Here is a 25159-nt window from a genome sequence, read left to right as displayed (position 1 = left end):
TTCTGTCAGATACCAAATGGCTAAATTATAACATTGGCCAAGACAAATCTGTCAAAGGTAAAAGTCTCAAATGACTTTTCTGTGAAGATGGCAAAGCCCCCAGATTAATAGCAAGTAAACAAACCTGATCTTATTGTACAGGAAGACATCAGAAGAAATAAAGCTAACAGTAAACTACCCATGTGGGGGCTTATCCCAACTTTAAATATACTAACATTAGGATTGCTTAACCTGGGGAGGGGGTAAGCTGAAAACGTCTTTACTCCAAAAGTTCTGCTCCCTCAAAGTGCTACTGTTGATACATATGACTAAAAATGGGTTTCACTGCTTATGGTTGAATATTCCTATTTGAAACAAGTTGCAGTGATTAAGTCCCCACACCTCTGTGCATAGAGCTGTGCCTTCTGTACCCTCATACTCTGAACACTGTGTTTGCAAAAACCTCACTGGAAATAAGAACATTTTTTTTTAATGTTTTAGCATTGCTTGTCTTGGCTCATTATTATAATTCCACCTGATGGTCAGACAGATGACTGACTACAGTTCTGACTGACAGGCAAATTAAGCTGTTGGACAGTGAAACTGATGTTCTTGGAAAGAAAAAAACATGAAAAAAAAAACCAGCAGTTACACCAGGCAATTAACTGGCAGATCAGTGCTGTCCAATTAATTACAGAAAGTAGAGTTTAGCTTAACTAAACTGAAGGTCTCAAATCATAGGAGATCTGTATTGATAAATAGCTATCCCTCATCGTTTACCTTTGCATTCTTATCATTTTATGTTGCAGTATTATTATCGCCAAGTCTGTTTGGTTGCTAGCTTTGGTCCCTGTTGATCCCACTAAGTCTACTTTTCTTACTGTTGATAATTGTCTGTGGTTCCCCCATTTTCCTTCCCATAGTCCTATCATTAATAATGGACTTGTCCCCACATGACTATCAACTCCTTGTTTTTAACTGTCATTTTCATATTTTCTGTTTCCCTATTGACCTTTCGTGTTTCAACCATCCCATGAGACCTATCCTTTATGCCTGTTAAAATTATGCTCTGTCATTGCAAGTCTTTGTTTGACTTAACTTCACTTAATGTGTTCATATTAATGATCCCTTAACAGTACATTCTTGTTCTGTGTTACATAATGCAGAGTGTTGCTTGGTGTGTTTGCATTGTTGTGCCTTTTGCCTAAGACAGGTCGAAAAGATCACTTAAATTAGGATGTTTACCAAATTTATGAAGGCATAAATTATTCAATAGGTATTAAATAAATTATGAAATTTATTTTGCCATGTTGCATTTTTATTTCTAAAATACATCTTTTTTTTTTTTTTTTGTTAGTATTTTATATAATATTCTGGAAGTTTCTTTTTACAGACATGGCAGAGTTCTTCTTTTAACACTTCATAATCAGAGATCGTGGAGATTCTAAAATTACAGTTGCCCTGATACATTTTGGTGACGCATAAAGGTGCAGTCTTCAAGCACAGAGATAAGGTTGACTCTTTCTTGGCCCATAGTAAATATGTTTAACATTCTCATTCTTCAGTTGTATTTGAGAGGATCTTTAAACAGAAGCATAGTGATGACAGATCAGCTGATATGAGCCCCTATGTGCAGCTATCAGTCAACAGTGCTGTTACAATGTCTGCTGTAGCACCATGCATTCTGCTTTAGGAAAAGATTCTGTTGTAAAAAGAACTGACGTAGTGAAGTACTTTCATGTGTAAGGAATTTAACATCTGTCTGATAATGCCCAGAAACCATTTGTCAGAGTTATGTACATAGAGTTGACAAAACATGACATGGCAAAAAAATGTAGCAAAGTAAGTACAGAATTTAGTATTATGGGAAGCGATGTATAGGGCGGTAAAATATCTTGTGTGTATCTATAGCATATGGGATTTTTGTCTGGGAGTTTAGATAATCCAAGTAGACTGCAGCTGAAGCACAGATCTGACTGTGCTTGTCAAAGTGCTGTAATGATGCCTTTTGATGCTGACATTTCTCCTGTGCAACAGCTACAGCAGTTTTGAAATTGTTTATCCTGTTGTTGGCCATGCTTTAACACCAAGCCTGGGTCACTGCCTTATGAGGCAGGAGAAGCTTAAATAATTTCTTACATAAGGATGCAGTTCATTTAAGAAACACTGGAATTTTCTGCCAGCTCTGCACAGCCCCTCACTAACCCATGCAGCCACGTATACTCTCCCGGTGTATATTGTTCTTTCATTGGAATAAGGAGGCAAAAAAGGGGGTCATGTTAGTCATACTGCACCCGTTTTATTGTTTCTCTGTACTTGTCAAAGTTATAGAACACTAAGGTAGATTGTCAGCTGTTACATCATCTGACAGGTGCAGGTGAATGTTTCCAAGCAATAGAACACATTAAATTGTTTTGGCATAAGTCTTGTGCTTTTCATTAATTCCATTTATAAGGGGTACTGGGCCCCCCATAACCCTTTACTTTCCACTTTTAAAACTTGCGAGATTCAGTGGGGTAAAGAATGTACTAGCCGCCCTTACAGCAAACAGACAACAGTATACCCTGTCTGTCTAGCTGTTTGTCTTTCTGTCAGTCTGACTATCTAAATAAAATAAAACTGGGCTGTCTTGCATACTAGTAAATGTTTTGCCTAGGAACACCGGGCATTGAGATTCTGGGTCAGTTCTTACTCTGGATTTGGGATTTTTCAGCTTTAGCCACAAAGGATTAAAAAGCTAACTTATTCTCCATATGTGACAAGGAACTTCAGCTTTTTCATTGGGTCTGAATTTCTTCTCATACCAAGTGAGTGATCCAGACTCATAGGTTCATAGGTGTGTACTAGGCTAATGGCCCTGAAGCCTTTTCAAGCCTAGCCCAAAGAATTACCCTGGCATCATGCCACCCGACCTTAGTTTCCAGGGCCTCTGTTGAGTAGAGCCACTGGAGTTATCTTTGAGGTGAATTTTCTATTTCCCATCCACTCATCAAGATTTCTCTTGAAGAGGGCCAGTGAGGTGCTCTGTTTGACATGTATGGAATGAATATTCCATAGCATGGGCAGTCTCTGGGTTATGAACCTGAACCTCCAGCACATTCTGTTGATTGTGGTAATGAGGTTGAGGTCTCTGGAGTGTGTGGTGCGGAGGGATTTGGATTTCTTTAGATGTAGCATTTCTAACAGAGCTGGGGCAGACATGGCTTTATAAGTCAAGCAGAGATCACCTCTAAGCAGGTAATATGAGACAGAATAGTTGGAGTTTTTTGAGTCTGTCCATACAGGACAAGTGTTTAAGGCCTAGGATCCTCTTTGTGAGGTACTTTTGCTGCCTCTCCAGTTGTTGCAGGGTGTATAGTGAGGTGCATGCCAAATTGGGCATTGTACTCAATGATTGGCCTAATGAGGGAAGAGTAGAGGGAGACATTGACCTCTTTCTTCCTGGATGCAAAACCCTTAGTAATGAGACATGTCACACAGAAAGACTTTCTGACCACAGTGGCAGTGTGGTGGTCAAAAGAGAGTTTGCTATCAACCTGTGTTCCCAGATCTCTTATAATGCCTTCTATGTTCAGTGGAATACCATTGATGTGGTAGTTCAGGGGAACTGGGTTTTTCCCAAAGGGGATGATGACACATTTTTTGTCATTGAGCTTAAGGCCATGGTTCTGACACCAGTCATTGGTCTCAATGAGGCCTTTTTGTAGGATGTCAACATCACTTGGGGAGTTAATAATGGTTCCCAATTTGCAATCGTCTGCAAACTTTGTCAGCCATATTCCCTTCGTGTTGGACTGGACTTCTGAGAAGTAGATACCAAACAGGAGAGGACCTAGGACCAATCCCTGTCGGACTCCACTCATGCCTGGTCAGCAGTCTGACTTTTAAGTCAGCTACTTTCACACTGCGAGTTCTGTCTGGGAGCAAGTTTGCAACCCACCTAGTGATATAAGGGTTAATGCCTAGCTTACTGAGTTTTTATATGATTCCTGAGTGGGGAATGGTATTAAAGGCCTTGGCCAGATCAAAGTAGGCTGTATGAACCACCTTGCCTTCATCCACAGCTCTGGTGACTGACTCAAAGAAGTCAACCAAGTTGAGCAGGCATTATCTACCCTTCACAAAACCAAACTGTGTGGGATCCAGAGTTTGGAGATTCAGTATATCCTTGTTTATTAGGTCCATGATGATGCGTTCCATAGCTTTGCATGTATGTCCAAAGATTGTCCCCCAAGCAATAGGCCATTTCTTCTGAGCCCATTTTATCAAGGACCTTTTGATCTGGACTAAACTGGTGATGCAGCAGCTAGCCATGGTTATTGTACCATTTTCTTCAAGATGTGGCAACCTCAGAGTCAGTTATGTTAAAGTACAGCGGGTATGCTCACTGTATGAAACATGTTGATAGCTTTATATTTCACAGAAATATTTTCTTTTCCTGGTATGAGCTTTGCTAATATTCCATTTCAATTCTGTATTCTAAAGGAAAGGTAAGCTGTATGTAGCTTGTGGGTTATTAAGGCTCAGTGTATACACAGAGGCCATTTATCTAATGAAATGTAGCCCTAGTTATTTTAGCATGAGTTGTTTTAAAGACAAAGAAGGCAGATCAGTTCCAACCAAACAACAATGACAGTCACATAGCTTTTGTATTTCATTCTAAAATCCATCAAATATAAGCTATATTTGCTCTGCGGTTTTAGTAGCCCATTATAAATGTAGACAGGAGGAACATGATTTTTTAGTGGGTCATTGTAGATGCAGACAGGTGAAATACTATTTAAGATGAAGTGGGCCAAAGAATCTGCTCTAATCAGGAAGCTCCATATAGAACACTGATCAAACTACAGTAGACCTAGAACAAGTACCGGACCACCTGAAAATGTACTGATTATGACTTAAGTGCTAGGAGAGAGGGATGCAGCTCAAGGAACATGGAATAGCTCCTTACTCTGTGCCCCATAGCAGAGATACATGGTAATGTTATGAGTATCTGACAATGCAACAGCCTCTTACTGTACTGTTTCTCAAAAAATTATTTGTTCTGCGGTTCTTTAGGGTAAACAAATTAATATGTTATGAAGAAAAAAGGTAAGAGCTGTGCTTGTAAATGTTTCTTTCCTTTTACTGTCATTGCAATAGTCAAAAACGCCCCAGCTTAACAAAAGAAAATAGAAATGCTGATGTCATGACAATTTTCTAGGATCTCTGAAGCTCAGACTTCAGCAGCAGGTTAGAAATAGCTTACCCATGTTGTCTTCCAAATCTTCTATCAGCTAATTAAGCTGCTGATCACAGTCACTTCTCTCTCACAAGAATGGCCGTATGTCTGCGCGAGCATTCTTAAATTTCCTCATCTTTTGTTTTTCAAACCTCATCAAAAATTCTATTCCGTGTATTCATTATCCACTCTGAAAAAAAGGTTTCCTTACATTTCTCCAGAACCACATTCTATCTGTCTTCTAACAGTATCATCTTATTCTTTTGTGTGACCTCTTCTGAAAGATATTACCCTCTTAACAGTGTTGATCTCCTCCATGTAAATTTACATGCTTCTGCCTGCACTCATTGTTTGTTCTTCTATAGTAGCAATGTGTTAAAGTAATACACACTAAGGAACACAAAATGTGCCAGGACGGGGTAACATCATGCAGTATATGCTGTTTTACACTTCACCTGAGCTCTTAGATGCCACAGTGAAGTGAGTGAGAAAAGTTTGCTTTTTGATACTGGGATAGTAACACCTACCCAGAGCTGCTGCTACCTTTGTTACACCTCTATTACAGCAGCATTATTCACTACCAGTGATAGCTTGGGACTGAAATCCACTTGCCAGTGTTAGGGAGGCTTTTAATACTGTCATACTGTGAATTCTATGCCCTAGACCTAGGCTTTGATGCATTCTAAGGGGCATAATGGAAGAACTAGAGATATGAGTCAGGTAGAAGACAAAGTAGGTGAGCTCTCAACGTTTTGAAACTGAGTCTTTGGGCTAAGGAGGGGAAAGAGCTTTGGTGTTGAGTGTTTGCTATAAAGACAATTATTACCATACTTCTCAGCTGCTATGATTTAGGCGTAGCGCTCTGATTCTGACTCTTAGATTTGGCCTTACTGCTCCTACATTTATGATGCTCCTCATAAAGTTTGACCTGTTTATAGGTACATAAACTAAGCACATACAAAGAGTCACAAGCACTAACTATATAGTGCTCAGTATATATATTTATACAGAGAGAGACCTTCTGTTGTGAAAAATAAGAAAGTGCTTCTTCTTTCTAACCCTCTGCTATGATTTTTAATGTTTGGAGGATGAGAGAGGTTCATATTACTGGAACCATTCTGAGTGTGATATGGAGTTTTGCTCCCTTCTCAGGTGACGGGCAACGATGTTGATTGCTACCCATCTTGCTCAAGCCTCAGTGACGTTCCCTACTTGAAGAATTAAGCATGAATCTCCAGGCTTCCAGTACTGTGGTCTAAGACCGCAGAATCTAGTAAAGGGAGTTGTTCTATGTAGAAGTTATTATATTAACTCCCTTTTGTTATGCTGCTGTTTTGTGAGTTATTAAGGCTGCTTTATAATTTTGAATATCTGTGTCTAGTTGGGAATTAAATTAAAATGTCCAAGTCTGACACCCTAGAACCATTCAACTTTGCAGAAACCATCACTGAAACAGAGATTTGCACAGCTGAGATTTGCAGCAAAGCTTAACTAAAAAAGTGAGAAGGTACAGATAAATCCTTTACTTTATGCTGTGCAGCAGCATAGTTAGGGTTGGGAGCAGGGGCAGACACCCCGGGTGTAAAGTGTTATCGGGTAAGATTGGCTGATCCTGATCACTCATTAGTGCATACCGGCTCATAAATGTTGGTATTGTATTTGTTGTCAAACCTGGGCACACTAATACTCCATGTGTAGCCAAAAGTCTAGGAATTACTTGCTACAAATGTAGCAAGCAGATGATACAATTTAAAAGATAGAGTGTTTTCTCTTTTTTTTTTAATAAAACCAGAGCACTGTCCTACTCCATGCGTGGCATAAACTGTGGTAGGTGGTTGCTACAAATGTAGCAAGTAGTTTGCTGCAGTTTAAACAAAGTTTTTATTTGTATAACTTCAGCAGTTTAGCACTTAGTGTTCCATGTGCCTAAACTATACATACATGCATACATACATACATACAAATATTTCAAGCATTAGTGTCCTTCTCGCTTGCCAGTATACCAAAACACTTGTTTCCATAATGTGTCCCGACTGTACTAAAAAATATCTAAACTAGTACTTGAATTTGGTAGTCTGTTCCATGCATCAGTTGCTCTCTCAGCGAACTTATTACTACACTTCTTATTCCAGTAGAATCCCCTACATAGGTTGTCTGATGATTCTCTAGTACTTTTTGTTAACCCCAAACATTCCCACAGGTAGTTGTCTCTAAATGCCCTATATTCCTGAATAAGATCTCTTCTTAGATATCTTCAAGAGACACTGTACAAGTTCAGATATTTTAGTCTTTCATAATAACTTAAATCTTCACATCCATGGATGTCCTCGGTATATTTCCACTGTACTCTTTCCAGTTTACTCATGCTTGTTTTCTTATAAGTCTTACATATTGTTGTTCCATACTCAAGTTTGGGTCTAATGTAACTAACAAATAATGACTTCATCAGTTCTGATTTCCTAGAATTTCTAAATCTTTTTATACAACCTATAGTTCTATAACTATCATTATACAATGACTGGCCATTAATATTCAATAACGAGCACGCTGATTGGCTAGTCCAACCAGCGTGCCCATTGTAAATCTGAATATATACCAACGGGAAAAGGTCCGGTCGCCCAGAGTCCCATTAATATATGTCGTAATTCTTTTACTTTTCTTTTCTTTTTTTTTTTTTAAACCAAAAAGCAAAACAGAAGATGTTAAATGAACGAGGGAGACAGCACAGACAAAAATAAGAGGATAAACAGGTACATTCTGCAAAACGAAAGAAACACCTAATTATCCTTTTATTTTGTCTGTCCTGGCTCTCCCAAATGTAAAAAGTCTCCCAGTTTCTTTCTTTACCTCTCAATAAATTAAAAAAAAAGAAAAAAACAACGGAGATCACAAGTCCCATACGCATGTTTAGTACATCAGAAAAAGCCCCAGGATATCAGAAAAACTCAGAAGGGCAGCACAGAGGCATTATACAAGGACATTATTTAAGAAAAGTAAGTATTTTTTTCTTAAATAATGTCATTGTATAATAGCAGTAACCTACGGCTGGGTGTGGGCAAAGCTGGATTTACCCATGGCTGGCTTTGTTTGGTCACTCGGCTTCGCACTTGTGACCAAACCACACCAACCATGGGTAAATCCAGCATTACCCACACCCAGCTGTGGATTATTGCTTAATTAGCCAATTGGCTGATATGATTAGAAAAACTCAAAGCTGGAGCTACCTGTATACCCAGGCCCTTAAATCAGTCTACAGTTTCAATCATTGTGTGCTGTAATAAACATTCACCTTTCAGTTTATGTCTCCCAGATCTCATCAGCTTAGTTTTTGATGTATTTATCAGAATATTATTCTCCTGTGCCCAAATGGTTAATTTAGTCAAGTTATTTTGTAGACATGCCTTATCTGTAACACATGTATTAATTTTACCCAATTTCAGGTAATCTGCTCATAGATGGTAGAACACCTCAGATGAAAAAGTTAGGTCTAAATGATACAATCTAAACAAGTATGGACCTAGGACAGAGCCTTGTGGAATACCCTGACTATAACCAAGAATTTCAGCTGTCCAGTTGCTGTATGGTCCTACTTGTAAGCCATGCAGCTGTCTATCTTATCAAGAGTACATTGAAACCTAGTTGCTCTAATTTATTGATCAATGTTTTGTATATGACCCTGTCAAATGCTGAAGTTAAATATATATAAATTATATCGCAGCACAATGTTTCATTCATAGCTGTTATTATATTGTTATAGAACATCATGTTACAGGTGGTAATAGATCTATTTCAACGTCTGCATGCTGATAAATGGTTTCAAGTCCCAACCTTTCCAGTTCTGACAATAGCCTATCAAATATTAGCCTCTCCATTATTTTTCTACAATAAGAAAGTAGACGTAAGAGTCTATACAACTATGGGTTTGTCCTACTCCCCTTTCCCTTAAAGACAGGTTTAATAATCACATCTCCAATCTTGAGGAATCTCCCCATATTTATATGACCTGAATCTAATTTGGCCACACTAGCCAAGGGTAACCACTAGGCATTCTTTGGCTACATTCGCAACCTCAAGGATAAATCCCAGATTTGCAGTGAACTTTTTGTAAATGGCATAACATATACTGAACCTGGTGATATTGCCAACCTGCTGGCAGATAGGTTCATTGAGAATTTCTCCCCCCTGTCACTGCCCAATATGCCACAAGACATTGCTCCCACAAGTCCTCCCCAGAAATCTCCAAGGAAAAGGCCCTCAATGCCCCTTCCAAGGCAAAAAACACAACCTGTATGGGACAAGACCACATCCCTGGCTGCATCCTAAGCTGCTTATAGCAGGAGCTAGCAGCACCGCTGAGTACCCTCTTTAACCACAGTTTAAGCACTAGGTATGTTCTTGCAGATTGGAAAACTACTACTGTCATCCCCCTCCACAAAGAGAGCTCCTCTGCTGGCCCCAGGAATTACAGACCAATAAGTCTGACCAGACTCATATACCAGGTCATGGAGAGAATCATCATGGACCTCATCAACAAGGATATAGGTGACCTAGACCCATCCCAGCTTGGTTTTGTCAAAGGGAGATCATGCCTTGTGAAGTTGGTGTACTTCTTTGAGACAGTCACCAAAGCCCTGGATGAAGGCAAAACTGTACATACTACCTATTTAGACCTAGCAAAGGCCTTTGACACCATTCCCCAGTCAGGCATCATTGATAAACTTACCCACCTGAATGCAAACCTGTATATATTTAGGTGGGTTGCAAACTGGCTCACCAACAGAGAACACACAGTTAAAATAGGGGACTCTTCATCCACCTTCAGACCAGTAACCAGTAGAGTACCACAGGGCTCAGTACTGGCACCCCTATTGTTTGGAATTTACTTTTCTGAAGTACAGGCCAAAACAAAAGGCATGTGGCTAACAAAGTTTGCAGATGATCAAACTGTCACTCTTCAGGAAGGTCTTACTCAAACTAATAACTGGTGACAAAGTCATGGGCTCAAGCTAAATGGCAAAAAGTGCATTGTCATCCCCTTTGGCAAGGGGATATCCATGCAAAGTACCACATTAACAACAACATCTTAAGTACCCAATCTGTGGTAAGAGATCTGGGCACACAGATTGTCAGCAACCTCTCCTTCGACCGTCATGTTTCCACAGTCGTAAGAAAAACATTTTACTTTGACCATCTCATCAATACAGGCATTGCCTCCAGAAAAAAAGTGGTTATAAACTCCCTGTACTACCCCCCCATTAAACCAATTATAGAATACAATGTGCTTTTTGCTATGTACCTCGCCAGGCACTTCCAACAATTGGAGAGACCTCAGAGGTACCTCACAAAGAAAATTCAAGGCATCCAACACCTGTGCTATGCTGATAGACTAAAATCCCTGTCACTATACTCTGTGTCCTACAGACTACTCAAAGGTGACCTCTGCCTAGCCTATAAGGCAACCGTGGTCCCTGTCCTGATGGAAATGCTACACATTAGCAAGACAAGTGGCACTTGCTGCACTTGCTCTAGCGACCTCAACATGAGAATTGACATTAACAGAACCTGCAGGAGAGACAGGTTCATCTCCTAAAGGCTCCTCGTACTCTGGAATAAGCTTCTGATTTTAATAAAACAGAACCCTTCACTGACCCTCTTCAAACATAATCAGGATAATTGGATGGGGAATCGAAATTCACCCCTGGGGTTTTACCTGTATTTCTTCTGGACAAGGGCAGCAGGTGTTAAATCAGGTCTACTAATAACACCACTAAAAGAGGGAAAAACTTGGCTAGGTTTGTAAGGGCCTCAGGGCCATTAGCTTAGTAACCTGCTATCATCCTATGACCTAGTAAATAGTAGATATAATGGTACTGTAAGTTCTTGCTGAAGTGTTCTCAGGTCATTATTACTAATACTGTCTCCTCCCTGTGCTTTGTTTGGATCCAGTTTGCACAGTTCTTTTTCAATATAATCTAATTTGATTCCAGTATCTGAGGTTACCTGGACGTCACTAGGACAGCTTATCATCCCCTTTGTAGAGCCCAACTGTTTTACATAATATTTTGTAAATATATCTATAATCTACTGTGTCTGAGAATAAAATTTAGAATCTGCACACAGTTTATCAATTTGTATGTCTATACTCCTTCCACATCTTATATATCCTGTTATGTTGAATATCTTTATATAAATTGTTTTCAAATTTTTCTTGATCTTGTCTCACACTTTGCTTAATTTGTTTGTCCAGCTTGTTTATTTCAGTTTTCAAAGTTGTAGTTCTACCCCTCTTACATTTCTTATATTTTTTTTCTCTCTCACCTTAATCAAGTATCTTGTACCCGCGGTAGTGGTGCTGCGGTAGCATTGTCACCTCACAGCAAGACTTTGTCCCGTTCGATTCTCAGCTAGAGCGTCTTCTGTGTGGAGGCATGCATGAATGGGCGTGCCTTCGTTGAAGGATGTGTGCCAGGGCTGGTAACTCAGCATGTAAAAATCCACTACCAAACATTAGCAGACCGGAGTTCCGCTGTGGCGACCCCTAACATAAGATAAGCCAAAAGACACAACAACAACCTTAATCAAGTATCTTATTTTTATGTAACTGTATCCCCAACACTGTATGCATAGATCCTGATGGTAAACATTTTTTTTGATTTGTTACATGCAAGCCATTTCTTTTTCAAAGCTTTCCACACATTCCATCTGCAGTTTTTCCACTGAACACCTCACTTCAGTTAATTTTACATAGTGACTGTTTTGCTTCCATATAATCTGTGATTAATCTTCTGCGCATTGGTTTAGATTTCAGTTTGGCAGAATTATCTAGCAACAAATTAACCTTTATAACCCCATGATCACTGCACATCAACAGTGGTAAAACTTGAAGTACCAGCAATTTCTTTAGGAACACAAACAGTGTCTAGTATGTTTCATTCCCTGGTAGTTTTTTTTTACAATCTGAAGTAATTGTTGTTCCTGAATATACCTTGTGAATAATTGTGTTACTAATGGTGTGGAATCAATATTATTCCAGATTGTTTCTGTAAAATCAAGTCCCCAGCTAATATTATTCTTCCCTCCTGTTTTTCATGCAAGAAATGTATGAATTCCTCTGGGTCATCATCACTTTACTTTGGTGGTCTGTACACTCCAACAATTGTTATATGTTCCAGGGTTGTCTTTATTATCACAGTTCCACAGTGTATAGTATTGGTGTTATCATTGAACATGTAATAATCACAGATCTCGTAACTATCTTTAAGCCCACCTCCACCTGATTTTTTTAGAATGTCTGTTACAGTAAAAACATTTATACCCTGACAGAACTGGTTTCCCATCATTGTTCTTTAACCATGTTTCACAAACAATAACAATAGCAATCTTGTGGGAACACAGCAAATTGTGCAATTAAAAAAACTTTATTATTAATGCTCCTAATATTAACAGTCATCAGAGATGCATCAAACGTTGCTATCTGTGAACTGTTAAACTTTTGACCTGGCAAAAATCCTGCCTAGTGTTTATCAAATATTGCAAAATATCTCCTGCAAAATTTCTCTTCCCTGATCTTGACAAATGCATGCCATACTATACTGTCTGAACACGTGTGCCCAAAACTAGGCTTGGATGCTCTACATATTTCCATTTTTTAAAACAGGACATTTTTCCATGCATTAACCCAAAAAAACTTTGCATTCACGATGACCTGATTATCCTTTCTATATGTAATTTGTGAGAAATACGTCCTAACACCAGTACAGGCTGTACTATTGAAGAAGGCTTTAAGTTCCCGATGAACAGTCAGAGTCCTTGCAAATGAGATCATTTGTACTGAGATGAATAAAAACAGATCCATGCATCCTTACATTAAGGCATTCCAAGGCTTGTCTCACATCTTCTATTTTTGCTTCTGGCTAGCATAATACTTTTTGATGTTCATTATCTTCGCTAATGTAGGTATCATTTCCTCAAATAATTGAATCTCCAATTACAAGAATATCTTTTCTGACTACAGTAATATCTGCTCTATCAATTGTTACAAAGGAATGATCACCATTAGTCTTATTAATCCCACTTTCACTACGTATTACATTTGCTTATCATTCAGTTCACATCCAGCAGGTTTTGTACATCCACTGTTTGAGCGATGTAGTCAACATCTGTCTTAATCTTCTTTTTTCTTGCAGTAATATTCTTCAATCCTTCCACTTTCTTGATTTCTTCCTTTTCACCTGCCCTTTGGCTCTTTTTTTACCTTCTCTTTTGGAAACATGATGCCAAAAATGTTTCATTCCCTGTAACCTGTGCATTACATAACAAAGCAGTGTCCTTTTTAGTACATATTCTCTTTACGGACATTCTTTTTCTTCCTTGTAGTTTGTTGTGAACTTCTTCCTTCATTTTTTTTGTTCCTTCTAAACACACTGAATCCCCAGATTGCTGAATACTTGCATCCAGAATTCCAAAGTTGTCAGAGGTATTGTCTTGTTTCATAGGGTTTGAATGATCTTCACAGACAATAGACACATCATTTCCTAAATGTGTTCTGTTTATTCTATGCCTAGCATTACTTATCTGACCAGTCCAGTCATTACTATATGAAACAACAGTTCTCCAAGCCATGCCAATTGCACAAGTGCAATCATCATCAGTAGGTCTAGATTTACCTCTAACAATGGTAAGCAAATCATCCAACTTTTGACATGAGGAACACAGGTCACCAGTGTTATCAGGTGTTACATTTAAATATGCATAGCATTTATTATACTGTACAAGATATTTGTGCTTTAGCAAATCATTAATGGCATACTCATTTAAGGAATCCATATTCAGCTTCAAAAGAATAAAACAGTTATAAAAGAAAAGAATAATCAAAATCAGTAATCGCAGAATTCAAAGAGAACTTAAATCAACTTCTATGAGAAAAATCACACAAGCAATATACAACTAAATACTAAAATAAGCACGGTAAAGTTGTTCTGACTGTACAAGTTCTGAAAGTCAGACAAAATCTGTAATTTTTTTATGTGCGCAGTAGCTTCTGCTCACTATCACTCACAGTTGCACTTCTTTTTAACAATAAAGATCAATAAATCGCAAACCAAGATAGGTTTGTTTGGATAAGCAAAAGCCAAAAGATGAGCCAGCAAACTGTGAGACTGAAATAATGCTTATTCAATGAAAAAACAAACCGGTTTCGGCTGGTATACACCACAGCCTTCCTCAGTGTGACTAAAATTCATTGAAAATGATCTTTTATAGATGTATTTTAATTGAGTCAAACCTGTGATTGGGTAATCAAAATTGTACACCATTGTATACCAGCCGAAACCGGTTTGTTTTTTTCATTGAATAAACATTATTTCATTCTCACAATTTGCTGGCTCATCTTTTGGCTTTTGGATTTCATATTACTGCAGCCGAGCAATTGCCTTTCGTGCAGTGGGAATTCCTTTGATGTAACACTGACTTTTCTTATTCCTTGCCGGGGGTCTGTGAGACTGGTGTGAGCTGCATGTCTTATCTGCAACTCACAGCAAAAAAACTACAATTTGCTGATTGGAAATTGGATTTATCCACTTTTTTTTTTTTTTTTTTTTTACAACTTGGCCATATATTTGGTTTTTCATTGATTAACAACAGTCCAGGTCATTTGTTTGGCAGAAGAACCTTTTTGTTACATGAGGCAGTCTAGCAGCAGAAGGAGAAATTAAGTCTACACGAGCCTTCAATTTTTTTCACTATTGCTATGTATGCTTCTACATCTACGGATGCTTCCTGACTTTGGGTAAATAATAAAAAGCCTTTGAGGCTTCTGGCTACATTATTTAAAGTACGCTTTTGGTTGCTAAACTCAAGTTAAAAAGGGGCATCTTTTCAGTCCATTCATCGCCTTTTTCAATTGCCGTTTTTATTATGTACTGTGTTGCTCATGTTTGGGACTAAAACAACCACATGTGGTTATATTTCATATGATTTTTTGAGCATTTGGGTGACTTTGTGTATATGCGTACACGTTTTGGTGCTTACTAGTTCTGACTGTTCTTCTGGCTTTCCGGCCGCCATTTTTACATCGTGACCAACAGTTAGTACAAGAACGGAGCTACTTTTGGTATTAAAGGCTTCTTTGAAGATTAATAGATCATATATATATATATATACTAACCAACATTCTAACTTTAGTACATCGGGATTAAGGGATCTGTATTGGACTATATATGAGGAATGTTTATGCTGTGAGATACAAAGGGTCTGGATGACGTGTTTGGGACTTTTTATGCCAAAGTACAGTCTGTTTCAAAGATTTTGAACATATAACAACAGGGAAATTTTTGTTGTTAAATTGCATGCTATTTTCATTTAAATAATATCTGCTAAAATTTTTTGTGTTTTTGTATCACAATATACATATTGTCAAAAGAAATTATACTGTTCTAGGGGCAGTTAAATATGCGATGACTATTTTTTGAAGTGCTTAAAACCAAACTGAACTGTTAATCTAGTTTAGTTAAATTTTTAGATAGTATGTAAGGAGTCTGCTATTGTTTTTCTTTCATATATCTGTGTATTTAGGATTTAGATAACTTATTACATCATATGCTTGATTTTTTATAGCAGTATCCCAACTTGACAACAATAGCACACATACACTAAAATACATTTTTCTCTTGTTAGATTTAGGCAAGCATCATCTCTATATGTGTGTCATGGTTCAATATGCAAATTGATGAAGAGACCACATTTTTGGCATCTATCAATGTGGATACTGGCATTAATAATTTTTGTTGGATGTCCCCCAGGCTTTAAAGGCTTATTTTTTTTTTTTTATAACATTTGATGCCAGTGCTTAGATGATGGTTATTTACAATTGTTTATGGTATGCCCTATCTCCAGATTTCCAATTGGCTCCTCAGCTAACTGACCATTTTTATCTTTTGCTATTCACGACCAAATTCTTTGATCTGTATTCTGGTATTTCATATGATTAATATTTAGACCAACACATTATACCATATCGACCACAGGCCAGCTATGTGTATGGCAGCCAGATTTGTAATGGACGTAGCATTGTTCTGAAAACCACTAAGTGGGTCACAAGACCAAATCTGAAAACTGGGTTCAAGGAAAACACAAGGGCTACTATTGTTCATTCTATTATTAATACAAGTATTAAGTACCAACTGGAATAAAATGGCTTTGCATTGCCATTGCATTTGGCAAGGGCTAATTTTGCCGTTAAACATTTGCATATATAGATATTTAAAGGATTTACTAAGTAGATCCATAATAAGTGTCTACGGATTCGCAGACTAATTTTTATAGGCTGTTGGTTGGTCTATATTAATATTCATTATCAATAAAGAAGTTTTTTTCAAGTTATAATTTGTACCACAATGGAACTAACAAAAATATTAACGGGTTTGTCAGCTGATAGGGAGGACTTGGGAGTCTTTGGATTGGATAGTACAAACAATAATGATCCAAATGTGGTTACCCTAGGCCTGGAATGCAGTTGTGGCTTATGTTTTGATAAACTACAAAAGAGCATGAGGTCTCTCAGGTCTCATGTCTGGCATTCCAAACTCTTTAAAGCATATATGGCCAAAGGGATCACACCAAGGGGACTACGGATTAAAACACAACCATTAGTTAATGAGGCTGATGATGAGTTGAACAAACAATGGGGGGGACATCCAACAACAAGCTACTATGGGTTTCGTTGAAGCCCTGGCTAAATTCCATGACAGAGTCATTGACCGACAAATTGTAGAAGTCTTAAATTTCATTCCTGGCTTCTTGGTTACAGAAGATCTTTTAGCACAAGATGTAATGTCATTTTGTAGACTTATAAACCTTAGATTGCATTTTGAGGACTATACTGACCTTGGTGTGGATAATGAATTCATTCATCTTAAATCTAGGTATATGCCTCCCATGAATCCCACAGTACACCAATTTCAAAGTAGTGTTCTCAAAGATCTACACTATCACAAGGGTGAATTTACTTACAAACGAAACAATCTCTCAAAGATCGAAAGAGGTGCACTATTTGAACTACAAAACAACAAGGACATTGTCATTCTTTCTGCTGATAAAGGTGAGGCCGTAGTGGTAATGAATTGGCTTCAATATGATGCAGAAGCAAAAGGACAACTTCAGGACAGGCGGTATTATCTTGAGATGCCCCTGGACCCCACCTTTAAGTTTAAAAAACAGACAGATGAATTTCTATTATTAGCTAAGGAAGAAGGTATCATTAGTGACAAAGTCATGCAACATCTTACCATTAAAGATCCCATGAGCCAGTATATTTATTTTTTGCCCAAAATACACAAGGATCCTGTTAAACCACCTGGGAGACCAATTGTGTCTGGGAGAGGCTCTATTACTGAGCCATTGTCATTATTTCTTACTAAACAACTTAAACCTTTATTGAGGTGGGACAGGTCACATATACAAGATACTACTGAATTTCTCAAAATCATCTCAGACACCCAACTTGAACCCGAATGGTTGATGTGCACTCTAGACGTCAGAGCCCTTTATACTAACATTCCTCATGCTGCTGGCTTAGAGGCCCTTGAATACTGGTTAAATAAATCAGAATTGCATCAGCCAGAATTCAATACCTTTTTATTAGGCCTGACAGAGCATGTCCTAACCAGCAATGTCTTCTTCTATCAGAACACCTGCTATTGGCAAATTAAGGGGACGGCTATGGGGGCATCTTTTGCCCCCATTTATGCTGACCTTCTTATGGCCTTTATTGAGGAACAGCTTATCTATGATGCAGGCCATAATTTGTACCAGAGAGAGACTGACATATGGAGGCATTATTTGGATAATTGCTGGATGGTATGGAGGTCGGTTGCAGAATATTTGTCTGAATTCATTGAATATTTAAATGGAAATAAATGGGGTTTACACTTCACGGTTAACTTTGACATAAACACAATCACTTTTCTTGATGTTTCTATTTCTAGGAAATCAGATCACACTTTATGTACTGAAGTTTTCCGGAAGTATCCCCAATATAACACCCTCCTCCATGTATCCAGCTTTCATCCATCTCATATAACAAAAAATATCCCCAAATCCCAGTACATTAGAATGAGACGTATTTGTTCCAAGGATTCCACTTTTCAGGAATACAGACAGGATCTGACTCGCAGATTCAGGGATAGGGGCTATCAGATAGGACATGTCCTACAGGCCAGCAATTGGGCCAATACACTCAAAAGAGAAGACCTTTTGGAATATAAACAACATGAGCACAGGCTGTCACCTATCAGGTTAGTGACTGCTTATGGTAGGAATTCCAATTTGTTAATCAATAGTGTACAAAGACACTGGAATATTCTACAGAGTGATCACAACCTAACTAATGTTCTATCAGACAGATGCTATTTTTCATTCCCTAAGGGCAAAAATCTAGCTTCACACTTCAACCATTATAAACATTCACATTCCAGAACATCCTCTCAAGAAGTACAAACTACACTAATGGGTGAGGTGCTCACAGGATGCTACCCATGTGGTCACTGCACTCATTGCAACAAAGTTTTTAAGTCCAAAGAATTTACAAGTAAGAACGGTGGCACAGTTTACGACATCAACCTTTTTGCCAATTGCAGTAGCGAATGGCTGCTCTATTTAGCTACATGCAGCTGTGGCGCCTTCTACATAGGTCAAACTTCACGGCCCCTTAGACTGAGAATTTCTGAACACACTTGTGACATGAGGAATAAAAAAACAAGTAGTGCTTTATTTAAACATTCCACAAAACATTTATCTGCCAAGTTCAATTTCATGGTCATAGACATTATAAAAGGGAATAAATCCAACAAAGCAGGATGGCATTCCATTCTTGATACAAAAGAAAATAAGTGGATTGTTAAACTGGGTGGTTTATTCCCACCTGGATTAAATGAACAGTTTTGATTACCCAATCACAGGTTTGACTCAATTAAAATACATCTATAAAAGATAATTTTCAATGAATTTTAGTCACACTGAGGAAGGCTGTGGTGTATACCAGCCAAAACAGGTTTGTTTTTTCATTGAATAAACATTATTTCAGTCTCACAGTTTTCTTGCTCATCTTTTGGCTTTTGGATTTCATATTACTGGAGCCGTGCAATTGCCTTTCATGCAGGGGGAATTCCTTTGATGTAACATTGTTTGGTTAAGCTCTGGATTATCCTATCTGCAGTCTGTGAATAGCCACTTGGAATGGCTAGAGCTTGCCTGTCTAAAACCTATCCCTTTCTAACAACCAGCAGTGAAAATTAAAGGTAAAACAAGAAAATATAAGTCAAATAGAGGAGGGCAAAATCATTCACACTGCCTACCTTGACCTGGCCAAGACATTTGACACAATACCACATGCAGACATTGTTGACAAACACAGGAGGTTAGGTACAAACCTATATGTCACCCAGTGGATAGCCAACTGACTCACAGACAGGCCCCAGGAAGTTAGAACTGCGGAGTCAAACTCTACAAACAGACCAGTCACAAGTGGAGTCCCTCAGGGATCAGCCTTTGGACTGCTCCTTTTTGGCATTTACTTTTCAGAAGTCAAGGCCAATGTCAGTGCTCTCTGGCTACCTAAATTTGTAGATGATTGGAAATTAGAAGCTGTCACTGAATGTCACACTGACACAAATGTTCTTCAGGATGGGATGACACAGACAAACAGCTGGTGTCAGAGCCAATAGTATCCTTTGAGAAGTCATCCATCCCTGGTAACTATCATATTGACAACACACCCCTTAGAGTTGACCCAGTAGTCATGGACTAAGGGACACACATTGATGGTAATCTAGCTTTTGATCATCATGTGTCTACAGTGGTGAGGAAATCATTCTATGTTGCTCAACTTATAAACAAAGGTATGGCATCTAAGTCCATAAAAGGGCATGCTTTCATTGAGGTGTTCATCAAGGGAGATGCTCCAGCTGGCACACAGGGGCATATCCCCCTGTGAAACTGTGTGCCCCAGCCCCTGGCCCCCCTTAATAAAAAATAAAGTCAGTCTCTCTTTTTACCATAACACTAGTCTGGCAGTTAGAACGTAAGGTTAAACCTCTATGTACTTAATAAGCTACTTCATGTGCCCATGGTATACGGTTTGATTCCTCACATCTTCCATTCATACAGTGCTGGGTCACCCCTGAAAAAGAGTATATTGTACAGTGAATTTACCAGGGTAACAAATACAGAAAACAAAATAATATTTAAAAAAAATTTCCTTTTGGGGCCTTTGCCCCAACCTTCAATGTTTTTGGATTTGTTCAGAAAGTTTCTGAGAGATATTTTGGCCTGTTTCTTGTAAAAGCTGTTGTTTTCTGGCAAATTGTTGTGGATTGCAGTCTCAAAATAATGTCAGATCTAGGTTTTCATACTCTTTATCCTTCAGAAAATACTTGCTAATATAACGCTTTTTTATTCTAGCAACCTTTTAAGTATATAGGAGAAATATTTGAAATAAGTTACTGATTTTGTGTTTGTTACTGATTCTGTTCTTAAACACGTCTATTAAATTTTTGTTTCTGATTCTTGACCTAAGAAGTCGAGAGGGCAGAGGGGAGATGCATTATATGGTTCTTACAGCTGAGATACATTTCTGGGCCATTATTTATGAATTTATTCATTCACTTGATATCAGGCAATATCTGAGGTGTATAGTCAAACAAGTGGCTGTAATTGATGGGTGGTTGTGTGTGTGTGTGTGTGTGTGTGTGTGAGTGTGTGTGTGTGTGTGTGTGTGTGTGTGTGTGTGTGTGTGTGTGTGTGTGTGTGTGTACCTGCACATGATAACATTCTCAGCTGGTCTTCACTTTTTTCCTCTCATATTGTGGTCTATTCCTTATAGAATTTGTGGCTTTCTGGTCAACTGCTGTGGACTGCGAATTTCAGACTTCATACCCTTTGGAAAATGCATGTTAACGCAAAGCCTATTATGCTAGCAACTTTCTAAGTATATAAGGCCAATATTTAAAATCTTTTCTTGATTTTGGTTATTTTTATCTAATTCTTGAACAAAATGGTTGGGAGGGCATGGGAGTGTAAGGTTCTCACAACAGCGAGCTGAAATACATTAAGTATTTGTTCATTAATTTTATATTAAGAAAACAGCTGATATGCATGCAGTCATACAAGGGGTATAATTGATGGTCACATCTGTGTGTGTGTGTCTGTGTGTGTCTAACTACATGGTTCTTGTATCATAGAGTAGTTATAGTGTAAAGGAAGGAATTTCTTATAATGAGCAGGAGCATCATCATGTTCTTTGGATATTATCCTTGATTCCCTTGTTTTGTTGAATGTTGACAGCGTGTTTATTATTTAGCTGAAAAATAATTGGACAGCAAAAAGTCCACAAGTTTAATGTTAATGTTTTAACTATGAATACATTTTTAATTTAGCACAACAAAAATCGGGTAGGTACAATGGCAAATGTCAGTCACTCGCATAGAATTCCAAGCGAATAAAGTATTCCAAAGTATATATAGTCGTAGTTAAAGCGTTGTTGTTACCCTCTGCTGCCTTCCAGCACAACAATAGTATAGTTCACAGCTACTTTCACATTACTATAAATAGAGTATAAAAACGCTTTAAATGAATGTAACTAGCAACGTCAACTGCCCTTCGGCGCAACGATAGTACAATCCAACAGCAGTTTTCACTTCACTATGGATAAGACAAGAGAGCACTCGTTCTATATTCCTCAAATATTTTATTTTTGTAAAACTTCCTGCTATTACGCTAATTAAAATGCCGTCACTAGCTGTAATATATAAACTAACAGAAGGTGATTTTACAATTAATAAGCTACGCAACCATGTATATGTTTTGAATCTGAATATATGAAATTTTTTAAATATATACATATCACGAGATATCTATGCACATAAGTAGATATTCATCTATTTAATATGTATGTAATTAATTATTATATTAAGTTTTTTATAATAACATTAGAAATTGTTTGCATTTTAATTAGCGTAATAGCAGGAAGTGACCTCAGTGTCTATGATAGGAAGTAGTATTTAAATGTATTAATTGTGAATATATGTTGTAATGGCCTGAGGAAGCCTACGGGTGAAAGCGCTAGCCAAGTTTTACAAAAATAAAATATTTGAGGAATATAGAACGAGTGCTCTCCTGTCTTATCCATAGTGAAGTGAAAACTGCTGTTGGATTGTACAATTGTTGCGCCGAAGGGCAGTTGACGTTGCTAGTTACATTCATTTAAAGCGTTTTTAATACTCTATTTATAGTGATGTGTAAGTAGCTGTGAACTATACTATTGTTGTGCTGGAAGGCAGCAGAGGGTAACAACTACGACTATACATACTTTGGAATACTTTATTCGCTTGGAATTCTATGCGAGTGACTGACATTTGCCATTGTACCTACCCGATTTTTGTTGTACTATTTATCTGTGTTACTTCTACAGGGCAAGGTACCAACGAAGCAGTAACAGTTTTTTACATTTTATTTTTCTTATACATTTTTAATTTAGCTTTTTTTTTTTTTTTTTTTACAGGCATGCAGGTGAGAAATGCACTATGTTTGGGCTACAGCGGTTTGCCAGGCACTTAGATCTCATGAGTAAGGTTATGGGCTGTTAATGAGCTACTTCCTATACTACAGGGTTTGATTCTGTCAGCCTTTGTTTATCTTCCATGTGACTATGAACAAGTCACTTTAGCAGACACTTGTGACCAGGTTGTTAGCAAATGGGCTACATATTTGTCTTTTTAATCCTTGCCTCCTTCATACAGCTGTTAATTAATGCTTCACTATATGATATTTTATTACAAAGTCCATCAGGTCTGTTGTAGTTTAATTGAGTGCCAGATGCATTTTCAATGCATATGAGCTTAAGGTAACAGAAGTTTACTGCTGCTCATGCAAAGTCTTGTTTTAGTATGAGTATTTTGTTTAGCAAGTGTCTGTGTTTTTGCTATAAAATTTTAACTAAGTTTTGAATTAAGTCTAAATCGCTGACACTGCAAAACAGGTACAACCTGTTTTTGAATTTTTGTTAAGAGATTCTTTTCCTTTTCTACTGAGGCAAAATTGTCTTTGTGCCATTCTCCCATTTCTATTTTATTGTTAGTTACTGATTTGATTCATTTCAATGTAGCATACTAACACTTATCCAAACCATAATCCATGAGCATGACAAATTTAATTATTGTCTGTGTTGTGCATGTTAACAATACATGTAAAATATACACAATATTAGACTGCGGGATTTAGTGTTTTATTGTAGAGAGTATAGGGAAAGTGATTCCAGGTGAATTGGTACCATGCGTTCTATACTCTATTGTGCCTTTTTATTTGGTCTTCAGATGACCCACACACCCCATCAGCTACTCTGCCCTTGTGTGTCCCAACAAGAAAGGAAAGAAACTTTGAGCTACCAGTAACAACTATACAAGCATTGTGTGACATAGCCTGTTTTACCAAGGCCCTGAGGCCACTCTTTGCACCCATAGTGTCATCAAGGCCTCAGATGCTGCACATGGTGTCCAGTATATCACCCAAATAAGCTTCTGCTCCATCAATTGCCAGAAGAAATGCAGTGCACAGGTTATCATATACAAAACGCCTGTATTCAGGAGGTTCCTATGTTTCCCACATGTGGCACATGTGCAATCTATTCCAGTGTTTCACGTTGGCTAACTTCTTCAGAGTTATCTATTTGGTAGGTGTACACAATGCCAAAAAAGTATGGGTATGCAGTTCCCATGGTAGATGGCAGCAGGCCACTCAAAATGGTGTCCACTGATGTATGTTGGAGGTGATGCTGTATATGTCTTGAAACCATGGTTGATGCCCACCATCTGCAGCCCCCAGACTTTGGAGAAGGAGAAGACATATATCACTGCATTATTGCAGATGTGGAATATTGTCAGAAGTATGTTTGCACTTACAAGGGCTCAGTTCGGCTGATTGGATATATTTGGTGATGCACCACAGTGTGTCTTGGAGACCTGAAGTAGCACATTTGTGTTCTACACCGCTTTGCAAAACATGGCACTGTGAAAACAACTATGGAGTAGGACCATCACTGTGCTGTTGTACAAATCTGTAACAGCAGAAGAAGAGTCGGGTGAGGGGTCAGGGGGACTGGCTGTAGCAGTGCCCCTTGCAAGGCACAGACAGGCATAATATCTAGATACACGACAAAGAGGCAGTGTCTGGTCCACAATTATTGAACAGTCCATGGAGAACACAGAATAAAACTGCTGCATGCATTCATACAGCCATGCTATGTAGTTCAGTGTATTGACTGGTTACAGAATGCATAAAATGTACCATACCCACAAAGGCCAGAAGGCTTTGCAGGGCATGGTCACTGTCATCATTTGTGCAGATAATGTGAGACAAACTGACAAGGGAAGGCAGCACTAAGTTGGTGGAGGGCTGTGGAAGGTGACCATGATAGCCTTGCTGTTAGTAGCATGTGGCCTTCTGATATGAGGAATGGAGGTATCTTTTCCAATGGATGGTGTAGCAGTATAGGAGCATATACTGGAACCCTGCTATACCCCCCCCAAATCTGATGAGGCTATAGATGATTGGCAGCAATGACCCTGTCAGTGGCTATTGTTAGGCATTGTACTTAGTAGTCCAACAGTGGCAAGAATAGCATGGACCTAGATCAACTGGCCAGGTGGGATGTCCACATGGTAGAGCCAGAAGAATGTCAGCCAAGACCATGTGAATATCCATGCACAGGGGTGGGGGATAAGAAGATGTGAGAGTGATGAAGTCTTTATCATTTGTGTATGTCTAGTATGTGACAATGTGTCTGGCCCTTTGCACAGACAGTATCCACACAGAGACAAAAGTGGACTTGTACATGGCCATCAGTGCCCAAAGAAGGTGTGTTTGTACTAAGTCTTTGTATGCCATGTCTTCATGTGTGTAGCAGTTCCT

The sequence above is a fragment of the Protopterus annectens genome, chromosome 7.part0, assembly GCF_019279795.1.
Source record: "Protopterus annectens isolate FY-2018-M chromosome 7.part0, PAN1.0, whole genome shotgun sequence".
In the NCBI taxonomy this organism is placed as follows: domain Eukaryota; kingdom Metazoa; phylum Chordata; order Ceratodontiformes; family Protopteridae; genus Protopterus; species Protopterus annectens.
The sequence above is the reverse complement of the archived record's forward strand: the minus strand, read 5'-3'. Positions refer to the sequence as shown.